We start from the raw sequence: 11,675 nt of genomic DNA on the forward strand, positions 1-11,675 counted from the left end.
ATGCGTGAATATATATATATATATATTATGTACGATGAATCCAAGCATAATATTCGGGTATACTCGGGGTGTACTCGCGAAGCATTCAAGGTGTACTCCTCTAATCCAAACATATCGATGGTACACTTAATAATCTCCATCCAAGCAGATCTCTCTGTAACAGAACATTTTTATCAACAAAATATGTTGCAATAGTTATTTATCCTTTAATTGATATATCTTGAAAACTCATCACATATAGCTAATGTAATCTAGGGGTGTAACTGAGCCAAGCCAGTTAGTGAGGCTTCTCAACCTCTGCTAAATAAGTAGCTTGAGAGTTGAGCTCAATAAGCTAACAAGCCAATCTAAAGCCACCCAGACTCAGACTTGCTAGTTCATGAAATACACTAAAAATATATATAAATTCAACACTTCATTCACAAATTATTATAAATACGTGAAAATTTTATTTTCTATGTTATAAATCAAGTGATTCTTATTTTTTATTTACTAATTGTTCAATCTATTTGTCATTTTATTAAACACTGCCTTGAAATAACATTATCTTCTCGTTTTCATAATAATCATCTTATGGTGTGACACATGATTTGGAGCAGCACAAGAAAAAATGTGTCTCCCAGGTGCTTCTTTCCTGAGCAACTTATGTTCCTGCACCCAGGTCGAGCTCTCTTGCACCTAGATCAAGTGCTCTTGCACCCGGGTCGGGCCATCCTATGCCCACAGGAGCAGGTTGAATGCTCCTGCGCTCACCTCTCAGGTGTGTTAGGTGCCTCTTTCCCAAGTGATTGACACTCCAACACCTACTTTCGGGCACTCCTCCGCAAGGTGCAGTTGTTTCCAGTTTCAACTTAAGAGGCAATTTAAAGGGACGATTTATATGGTTCTAGTGCATGATTTCTTGGACAAGATCCCTGTGAATGTGAGAAGTGTCGGAGATGAGAATTCTATGTGTTTCTCTTTTTGGATCGAGAGGAATGATGCAGAGCGAAGTAATATAACTTTCTTCGATTGTAGAGAGAAAAAATTGAGTGTGTTCTCTATAAGTTTTTCAAATTCATAGTAAAGTTCACTTGGTGTTGTGGCTCTATTATTTTTTTTCGTTCATGAGTTTTTTCATGTTAAATCCTTTTGTTCTTTTTTGTATTCTCTTTGGCGTGCTTCTGTTTGCAATTTTTGTTCCAAATTTCTCAAATCTATGTGATTTTATTCCATGGTGTGATTTAGATTTAATTTGAAACTAAGCCCTAGTAAAGTATAAGGGGACTATTTCATCCTAATTAAGTGGTATCATAGTGGTATTAGATTCAAGTGGGAGCAATGATGGATGAAACATGTTTTACAGTGGAGATGTGCAATGAGATGAATTTCACATTCAAGAGGATGTAAGTAAATGATTTTTGTATTAGAAAAAGTTGTATTTGCCAGTACATGGAATCATCAAGAAGCCTGAATGTATGACTATGGAGTGAGAAGTATTGGATGAATAACACTAGGTTCGATCCAGTTGTCATTTTCCTCATCTGTTTCGTTCATCATTGTAAATGAGAAAAACATGATGCATCTCATAGCTACATTGAACAAGATGTATGAAAAGCCTTCTGGTTTAAATATGATCTTTTTGATGAAGAGGCTATTTAACATGAAGATAGTGAAAGAAAGTTCAGTAATAAAACATTTGAATACTTTCAACATTGTAACGAGCCAACTATTCTTTATAGAGATCAAGTTTGATGATGAAGTCTAAGCACTGTTGATATTTTCTTCATTGTTAGACTGTTGGGATGGTTTGGTCAGGATAGTGAGTAATTCATTAGGGAATACAAAGTTGAACTTCAATGACAATGGGTTTGATGTTGAATGAAGAAGTTTGTAGAAAAGCATGAATGATAAAACATCAGGTTCTGCTTTGAATGTTGATAACTGAGAAATGATTTTGGATAAGAATACTAATAAAAGCAAATCCATGTTCATAAGAGAAAACTCCTAGTTAAGTAGAGGAAATGACAGAGGAGAATGTTGAAACTTCAGAAAGAAAGTACATTTCAAGGACTACAAACATCCAAGAAAAGCTGGTGGTGGAGGACATGAAAGGAATATCTCTGCAAATGTCTCCAATGGTAAATATCCAACATAACTCTCTAGTGTTATCCCTAGTCAACACTGAATATTGGATAATATAGTCAAACACCTCCTTTCATGCCCCCTCAATAAAGAGGTATTTGAAAACTACACTCATAGTGATCTAGGAAAAATTCATCTAGGAGATAACAAGGCATGTAGTATCATAAGAAAGGGTGATGTTGATATCAAGTTCCCAAATGAAACAGTCTGGAAGCTTACTGAAGTTACACATATTCTTAGTCTGAAGTGAAATCTCATTTATGTGAGCTAGCTGATAAAGACTGGACTTGTGACTAATTTCATAGGTTATTCACTGAAGGTGACAGAGGGCACTATTGATGGCTCGACACAATATTGAAGGCACTCTTTACCTGACCAATGAAATGATTTATTTCATTGATGTGGCTTGAACTAGGATGTATTCAGATTTGTGATATCGTAAGCTTGGCCATATGAGTGACAAAAGCATGAAGTCTCTACTCTCTACAAAATAAACTTCAAGGTTAGAAATCAGTTGATCATATTTTTGTTAGGACTTCATATATGACAAGCACAAAAAAGACTTTTTCTCTAAAAGTGGGTAAATGGTGAAGTCAAAGAAACTAGAGTTAATGTATATTGACATATGGGGTCCTGCTCAAGTTCAGTCTATTGGAGGTTCCAAGAGTAGGCTTGACTCGAAATTTATCAAGTGCGCCTTCATTGGATATGACTCGAATGAGTTTGAATATAAGTTCTAAGATTATCATAATAAAAAAATTCATTGGGAGTAGGTATGCCACTTTCAAATGAAATGGAGATGTATAAGGATAGGGTCAGAAATTAGGATAACCCATCGAAGGCATTGGTGATCAGAAAAGTAGAGAAAAAATTAGTACTTAACCGGAAGGAGAACTGAAAGTTCCTCAGTCATCTGTCGTTGAAGTTAGAAGATCCCGTAGAGTGATGTGACCTATACAAAGGTATTCTCCTTTGTTGCACTATTTGTTATTAACTGATAGTAATGAATCGGAGTGTTTTGAGGATGTCACTCAAGTTTAAAATTCAAGGAAGTTGCAGCTTGTCATGGTTGAAGAAATGAAGACTTTGGAGTTAAATCAGACTTGAGATTTGACGATGTTACCAGGAAGCAAAAGAGCAATGCAAAATAAGTGAGTATACAAGCTAAAAAAGAGTCAGATGATAGTAGGTGCTAAAACTCAAGACTTGCATGAAGGGTTTTCAACAAAAGGAGTGAGTGTATCATAGGAGATCTTTTCCCCGAAGTTGAAGATGGCAACCATCAGGTTTGTATTGAGTTTGGTAGGAAAGGAAGACCTATATATAGAGATGATAGATGTAAAAATAGATTTCATACATAAAGATCTGGAGGAAGAACTATACATGGTGCAACCACAATGTTACAATGCTTATTGTGAAGAATGTTTGCTCTGTAGATTGAGGAAGATCCTCTATGGCTGGACGAAGGTCCCAAGTAGTAATAAAAGAGGTTTGACAGGTTTATGTCAAACTGTGGGTACTTTAAGTGTCAGACAAACCATTGTTGCTTCATCAAACATTTGAGTGATTTTTATATCTTGATTTTTTGTATGTAAATGACATGTTGATCTTAGGGGCAGATATGAAGAAAATCATGAAATTGAAGAAATAATTATTAAGTGAGTTTGAGATGAAGAATTTAGGTCCAAATATAAAGATCCTCATGATGGGAATCAGTACGGACATGAGTGCTGAAACACTAAAGTTATCTTAGACAGAGTATGTTGAGAAGATATTACAGTAATTCAACACGAGTGAGGCAAAACTAGTTAGTACTCTCGTAAGTAATCACTTCAAAATATCTAGTGTTATCATCTAAATCCAAAGCAAAGCAAGCACGGATGGAGAGAACTTCATATGCTTCAACAGTTGAAAGTTTGATGTATGTGATGATTTGTATTGAACCAGATATTGCATATGCAGTCGAAGTGGTCAGCAGGTACATGAGAAATCCTAACAGACATTGTTGGGAGGCGGTAAAGTGGATTTTCAAGTACTTGAAGGGAACAGTCAGCATGACTCTTTGCTATGAAAGTGCAAGGATCAGTCTATAGAGATTTGTGGATTCAGATCTAATAGAAAATGTAGATAATAGAAGAAATACAACATGATATATCTTTATTTTGGGGAGCACAGTGGTGAATTAGATTTTCAAGTTGTAGAACATCATTAAACTTATAACTACAGAGGTCGAATACATTACTATCACTTAGTCTAGCAAGAAAATGATCTGGCTATAAAGTTTTATGATAGAATTAGGCAAGGAGCATTGGATTGGAAAGTGTCAGTATCAGTGCAATTCACCTTACTAAGATGCTGCTTTTCATGTCAGAACAAAACAAACTTAGCTGAGATATCATTTTATACACTTTCTCTTAAAAGATTTGCAGTTGTACTTGGAGAACGTACACACAACTCAGTATTCTATAGATGTGTTAACGAATGTGGTGACGATTAAGAAATCAAAGCAATGCTTAGTTTCTGTTAGATTTCATGAAGCTTGAGACCGAGGGTAAGCTATTCGTGAATATGAAGGTGGTACAAATGGAAGTACAAATATGAGGGACATGCATTAGGTGCAATCAGTCTCTAAGTGGGAGATTGTTATAATGTGGAGGCAAATTTTGGAGCACCACATGAAAAAACTTGAGCATTGAGCGCTTCTTTCCCGAGTCCCCGATGCTTCTGCTCCCAGGTCGGGCGCTTCTGTGCCCAGATTGCCCGCTCTTACGCCCAAGTTGGTTGCTCCTACACCCATAAGAGCAGATTGGGCGCTCCTTCGCCAAACTGCCGGCGCTTCTGCACCCACCTCTCGGGCTCCCCAGGTGCCTCTTTCTCGAGTGACTGTCACTCTAGCGTCCACTTCTAAGCGCTCCTACACAAAATGCGATTGCTTCCCAATTTTTCCTTCAGAGACAATTTCAACTGACGAATTATATAATTCTAATGCGTGAATCCTTCGACAATATTTCGATGAATGTGAGAAGTGCCGGAGATGAGGCTTTCACGTGCATTTCTCTTATCAGATTGAGAAAAAAGTTGTGAAGCAAACTGCTGGAAATTTCTTCATTCATTTGTAGAGAAAAAATATGAGTTTGTTCTAAGTAAACTTTCTGAATTCATATTAAATTTTTTTTAGTGGTGTGATTTGATATTTTTTTTCCATTCGATTTTTCACGTTAAATCTTACACGATCTCAAGTATTTTAGCTCAATTCAACTCAACCCAACCCATTTTTACACCACTAATGTTCCAACAGTTCAAATCAGCCTATTAAATGCACAACAGTTCAAATCAGCCTATTAAATGCACAAGTTAACGAGCTATTAAAAATGGCATTTTAAGGTGATTAAATTTGTATAAACTTTAATTTTTGAAGGTTACTAATACATAATAATTCAAATTAGTTTATGAATTAGAGTTTTTAACGTAATAAAAATTTATTTTATTAGAAAAATATAAACTAATAATATGACTAATATTAACAATTAGTCCAGACTTTCCAATGCCTTTTAATTTAAAAAGCAACATAAGATATTATGCATTTGGGACTAAATGCTTTATGCGATAGCTTACCACCAAACCCTCTTATTATTTTTTTTTTCCCAAAATTTACATGCATACTATTCAATTTCCAAAAAATACATTTAACTTATGACCAAGGGAAAAAAAAAATCTATCAAGTGCGCCTTCATTGGATATGACTCGAATGAGTTTGGATATAAGTTCTGAGATTATCATAATAAAAAAATTCATTGGGAGTAGGTATGTCACTTTCACATGAAATGGAGATGTATAAGGATAGGGTCATAAATTAGGATAACCCATCGAAGGCATTGGTGATCAGAAATGTAGAGAAAAAATTAGTACTTAACCGGAAGGAGAACTGAAAGTTCCTCAGTCATCTGTTATTGAAGTTAGGAGATCCCGTAGAGTGATGTGACCTATATACAGGTATTCTCCTTTGTTGAACTATTTGTTATTAGCTGATAGTAATGAATCAGAGTGTTTTGAGGATGTCACTCAAGTTTAAAATTCAAGGAAGTTGCAGCTTGTCATGGTTGAAGAAATGAAGACTTTGGAGTTAAATCAGACTTGAGATTTGACGGTGTTACTAGGAAGCAAAAGAGCAATGCAAAATAAGTGAGTCTACAAGCTAAAAAAGAGTCAGATGATAGTATGTGCTAAAAGTCAAGACTTGTATGAAGGCTTTTCAACAAAAGGAGTGAGTGGATCATAAGAGATCTTTTCCCTGACGTTGAAGATGACAACCATCAGGTTTGTATTGAGTTTGGTAGCAAAGGAAGATCTATATATAGAGATGATAGATGTAAAAATAGATTTCATACATAAACATCTGGAGGAGGAACTATACATGGTGCAAACACAATGTTACAATGCTTATTCTAAAGAATGTTTGCCCTGTAGATTGAGGAAGAGCCTTTATGGCTGGAAGAAGGTCCCGAGTAGTAATAAAAGAGGTTTGACAGTTTTATGTCAAACAATGGGTACTTGAAGTGCCAGACAAACCATTGTTGCTTCATCAAACACTTGAGTGATTGTTATATCTTGTTTTTTGTATGTGAATGACATGTCGATCTTAGGGGCAGATATGAAGAAAATCATGGAATTTAAGAAATAATTATTAAGTGAGTTTGAGATGAAGAATTTAGGTCCAAATATAAAAATCCTCATGATGAGAATCAGTATGGACATGAGTGTTGAAACACTGAAGTTATCTCAGACAGGGTATGTTGAGAAGATCTTACAGTAATTCAACACAAGTGAGGCAAAACCAGTTAGCACTCTCGTAAGTAATCACTTCAAAATATCTAGTGTTATCACCTAAATCCAAAGCAAAGCAAGCACAGATGGAGAGAACTTTATATGCTTCAACAATTGGAAGTTTGATGTATGTGATGATTTGTATTGAACCAGATATTGCACATGCAGTCGAAGTGGTCAGCAGGTATATGAGAAATCCTAACAGACATTGTTGGGAGGCGGTAAAGTGGATTTTCAAGTACTTGAAGGGAACAGTCAGCATGACTCTTTGCTATGAAAGTGCAAGGATCAGTCTATAGAGATTTGTGGATTCAGATCTAATAGAAAATGTAGATAATAGAAGAAATACAACATGGTATATCTTTATTTTTGGGGAACACTGTGGTGAATTAGATTTTCAGGCAGTAGAAGAGCATTACACTTTTAACTACAGAGGTCGAATACATTACTATCACTTAGTCTAGCAAGAAAATGATCTGGCTATAAAGTTTTATGATAGAATTAGGCAAGGAGCATTGGATTGGAAAGTGTCAGTATCAGTGCAATTCACCTTACTAAGATGCTGCTTTTCATGTCAGAACAAAACAAACTTAGCTGAGATATCATTTTATACACTTTCTCCTAAAAGATTTGCAGTTGTACTTGGAGAACATACACAACTCAGAATTTTATAGACTTGTTAACGAATGTGGTGACGATTAAGAAACCAAAACAATGCTTAGTTTCTGTTCTATTTCATGAAGCTTGAGACCGAGGGTGAGCCACACAACTATTTGTGAATATGAAGGTGGTACAAATCGAAGTACAAATATGGGGGACATGTGTTGGGTGCAATCAGTCTCTAAGTGGGAGATTGTTATAATGTGGAACCTAATTTTGGAGCACCACATGAAAAAACCTGAGCATTGGGCGCTTCTTTCCCGAGTCCCAGGTCGGGCGCAGAATCCGACGCTTCTGCACCCAGATTGTCCGCTCTTACGCCCAAATTGGCTGCTCCTACACCCATAAGAGCAGATTGGGCGCTCCTTCGCCAAACTGCCGGCGCTTCTGCACCCACCTCTCAGGCTCCCCAGGTGCCTCTTTCTCGAGTGACTGTCACTCTAGCGCCCCCTTCTGAGCGCTCCTGCACCAAATGCGATTGCTTCCCATTTTTGCCTTCAGAGACAATTTCACCTAACGAATTATATAATTCTAATGACAATATTTCGATGAATATGAGAAGTGCCGAGAGGAGGCTTTCACGTGCATTTCTCTTATCAGATTGAGAAAAAAGTTGTGAAGCAAAGTGCTGGAAATTTCTTCATTTGTAGAGAGAAAATATGAGTTTGTTCTAAGTAAACTTTCTGAATTCATATTAAATTTTTTTTAGTGGTGTGATTTGATTTTTTTTTTTCCATTCGATTTTTCACGTTAAATCTTACACGATCTCAAGTATTTTAGCTCAATTCAACTCAACCCAACCCATTTTTACACCACTAATGTTCCAACAGTTCAAATCAGCCTATTAAATGCACAAGTTAAGAAGCTATTAAAAATGGCATTGTAAGGTGATTAAATTTGTATAGACATTAATTTATGAAGGTTACTAATACATAATAATTCAAATTAGTTTATGAATTAGAGTTTTTAACGTAATAAAAATTTATTTATTAAGAAAATATAAACAAATAATATGACTAATATTAACAATTAATCTATTGTCCTTCAATGCCTTTTAATATAAAAAGCAACAAAAGAAGATCTTATGCAATGTGGGACTAAATGCTTCATGCGATAGCTTACCACCAAACCCTCTTATGTTTTTTTCTTTTCCAAAATTTACATGCATACTATTCAATTTCTATGTATTTACATATCTAACACCTAAACTTCAATATTTTACATAACATACCACCTTACGCATGCATTAATAGGTATATTTCAGCGGTGTCACAAAATTTTAAATACTTGTATTTTTGATGTGATAAGAAGGATTTGGTTGGTATAAATATAAAATGTAAAGTTTATATGTTAGGTATGTAAATACCCTGAATCTTGAGGTATTTATGTGAATGCCCCTTTAACTAAAAAAGAAAATTAGTTTTAACACACTCATAAATAATATTTGTATTTAAAAAAAAATATTTTTTTGGTGATATTTTAGCGAAGCAAATTAGAAAAAAAAAATATGATGTAGAATTATTGATAATTTTTATAAATAGATTTATTTGTTAATTGTTTTGCATACAATTATTTATTAGTTTTTTTAATAAATTTGTTGTAGAAGTGTGAGCTTCACATGAAACTTGAATTTTTATTAAATTATATTCAATATGATGCTTCATTTTAGAACATGGATTTATTTTTAAGTTAATATCATTTATTTTTTTTATTTTTTTACTTTGTTCAATAAAATCCTATTCTAATTTAGAGATTGACAGTAATTTGAGAGAAAATTAATTTAAGAATTATGATGAATAATATTATATTTTAAAGATGGTCAATGATCGATGATGTGACTATATATATATTTGTTAATGATTCATTTGTTTAATATATATTATTTCAATATTCATATTATAAATATTTGATTAAAAATTTTCATTTATTTATATTTATATTATTTTTTTTTTTCATGTTAAAGTAAATAGTTCATTATTTAAAGAGAAAAGAATGAGTGAAAATTGATTGAAAAAAAAGTATTTGAATTGATTCGAATGAAGACTTTATGCGATACCGTTAAAAAAACCATAAAATAGATTTAAATGCTCGTAACATAAATCAATTTATCAATAATAATGAAATATAAGTCTTAATTTTGAATTATATGCTATTCTTTTTTTTTATTTAATTAATTTTTATAATAAATTTGTCCCTCATAAAAAAAAATTAGTTCAGGCACTATCTACAACTTAATATAATCCTGTTTAGCACATTAAATCCTAAACTCAAAATATTTTGGACATCCCTAAATTTACATAAATGATGATTACTAACAATAGTGAGGTCCAAGCATGCGGGCTTCATCCATAATAGTAGAAAAAAATATTATGTTGGGAGATTCGCACGTTCAGACGATCAATCACCTATGATCACGTCGTTTGCCAATAACTTATGTAATGATGTGATGGCCCGTGATTGATCATGAGGCAATATGCTCCCGAAGGGAGTGCTTATCCTCCTACACGTGACTTCGCACCAGGCTGCCACTAATGGCCCAATTGGTTGTCACAGGAGGCTTCCCAACTTAAAGCTTTTTAAAATAAATTTAAATTGTTCTAGTGGGTTAAGCCAATTGTAGCAGGGTCCCGAGGGGCTCCCACTGTAACTCCACTGTCACCATTAGAAAATTAAGAGGTACCCAATGTTAATTTCTACAAGTCTCCAAAATTATTGTCTTTTAAGTGGTAGTTTGCCACTTTGTTAGGAAAAATTATTCCATGCGGATCGGCGTCCGCACGTAGCTTGCGAGCGGACGCCGATCGGCGCCGGAACCCGGACCGTAAATCACATGATTTACGGTCCTGATGTCTTTCCGTGGGCCCCACCTAAAATTTTTTATTTTTTTTTTAAAAACGGAAATAATCCTGACCGTAGATCACCGTGATCTACGGCCAGGATCGAACACCGCATGCAGAGATGCATGCGGTGTCCGCACGCAATAATCCCCCCTTTGCTAGAGACTAATATTTTTTTTACGAGATAAGGAGCATAACTCTATAAAAATAATTCCGTCTAAGTATTAATATGTAATTAATAAATTTTATCATTTATTTTAAATTTTGAGGTGAGTAGCATGAATCTTGAAGTATTTAAAAAAAAAATATTAAAACTCAAATTAAAAATAATCTAGAACTCAAATTTTAGCAAATTTATATCAAACTGACAGGCTCGATAAGACGGGCCAAATAACACCAAAATTGGTCCAATCAGAGCCAATTCAGGATCAAATCAAGATATTAAACCACTTTTAAAAATTTTGGGTGGTTAATTGAGAGATCAAATGGATTCCAAATCTAACAAGTCTACAGCCGAATCGGGCATATTGATGAGACGAATCCAACGGGCTCAATATCATTCAATTTCGACTTTATTAAGACACTTAAATGTCCACAAAATAACCCCCAATCGAGGGAATCTTTCTGGGTCATCTGATGAAGTGACCTAGATTCCTTCATTATTTACAAGAAGATCATTACTAGACTATATAAATAAAGTCATCATGAAGGGGGACCTAAACCTTAAACCAAAGGAAGAGCAAGACCAGGAGTTGGAACGAGATAAGGAGTTGACTTCCCGTGTTGTTCCAGATGAAGGCCCGATGAACGTTTCTCGCTTCGCAATCCCTAGTTGTCAACCATTGCTCGGAGGCCACCATCAACCACCGTCAACCGTCCCATGCTCGTTGTAATAAAGCCCCTCACGAGGTTGCAACGTACGCTGCAAAGTAATAGAGCACAGTGCGGAGTGAAGGCCGAAGTTGCGAAGTAAAGACCAATGTCGCAGAGTACCGTGACACCCCACAAAACAATGCATCATTTTGAACGCAGGCAATGATACACCTTGAAGACAGAATACCGAAGTCCCAACAAAATACTCCTAACTACAACCGCTCCCAACCGTTGTATGACAAATCCTACTGTAAAAAAAATATTGTATTTCGAGTAACTATGTAACCCTTTCACGTTTGTGGACAGAGACAATGCATGCACTCATCAACTTATAGTATATAGTTTTGACTAGACCAA

Source organism: Phalaenopsis equestris, unplaced genomic scaffold (assembly GCF_001263595.1).
Source record: "Phalaenopsis equestris unplaced genomic scaffold, ASM126359v1 Scaffold000240, whole genome shotgun sequence".
Classification (NCBI taxonomy): Eukaryota; Viridiplantae; Streptophyta; class Magnoliopsida; order Asparagales; family Orchidaceae; genus Phalaenopsis; species Phalaenopsis equestris.